The sequence below is a fragment of the Delphinapterus leucas genome, chromosome 8, assembly GCF_059928025.1.
Source record: "Delphinapterus leucas isolate spDelLeu-1000000601 "Yukka" chromosome 8, BTC_Dleu_Yukka2, whole genome shotgun sequence".
NCBI lineage: Eukaryota > Metazoa > Chordata > Mammalia > Artiodactyla > Monodontidae > Delphinapterus > Delphinapterus leucas.
The window spans coordinates 8,215,931-8,216,705 of NC_143136.1; the positions used below are offsets into that span (position 1 = coordinate 8,215,931).

Sequence of the window (775 nt, forward strand, 5' to 3'; positions counted from 1 at the left end):
CCTCACCTTGTCTCCCAGGAGGCAAGCGCCGCCGCGGTCCCGCAGTTGCTAAGGAGAATGCTCTTCCGGGTCACGGGCGCTGAGTTATGGAGGCAACGGTGGCTGGGAGGGGCCAAAAGTGAGGCGCGGGGTGAGTGCGCGGCGGAGGCGGTGGTCTGTTGTAGTTGCGCTGCGGCGGCCGGAGCAGGGCAGGGCTAGGCGGAGGGCAATGCCGACTTCTATGGCCTGGCCTCGCGGAGACGACTGGCTGTAGCCGATGGCTGTTGCTGCCCGGCCCCCTGCTGAGGGGCCAGCCGCTGGCGGGAGCCCTCCCGCCCCTGCTCCTGAATGCCCCCAGCCCCAATCCTCAGTGCTGTGACCCGCCGGGCCGCCTCTCACCCAGCCGGCGACGCCTGCCCCCAACGTCTAGCTTATGGGTGTAGCCACGCCGGTCCTCTCCTGTGACAAGGTTTTACTCATCCTTTGATTTACTCCACACCCGGTTAGTGAGCACCTGCTCAGGGCTAGGTGCAGGGCTGGCCCCGGGATACTGAAGGGGGCAACCCAGGCATGGTCCTGCCCTCCGAACGGATAGGCAGGTGGGAGGGCAGTCAGGCAGTATCCTGCATATAGTACTGGGATGCGCAAGTGAAGGAAGCTAGGGGAGCTTGCCCTGGGGGCCTACCCAGGCTCAGGTGGGGAAAAGCTGATGGTGGAGACCTCAACCAAGTTAAAAGTGTAGGGAAGAGTGTTCCAGGGAAGACTGTAGGCTCGACTGAGAAACCCACTGAAAGGT

The 775-nt window shown here is 63.9% G+C and overlaps 1 protein-coding gene across 1 annotated transcript in view; it reads right to left on the bottom strand.

The window, feature by feature from the left end:
- DIS3L2 (DIS3 like 3'-5' exoribonuclease 2) overlaps nucleotides 1–405 on the bottom strand; it is a 388,363-nt gene extending 387,958 nt beyond the window's left edge. Inside the window, exon 1 of the mRNA XM_089916218.1 lies at nucleotides 7–405. The gene's annotated coding sequence lies outside the window, so the exon portion shown is untranslated. The remainder of the gene's footprint in view (nucleotides 1–6) is intronic.
- Nucleotides 406–775: the final 370 nt, after the last annotated feature.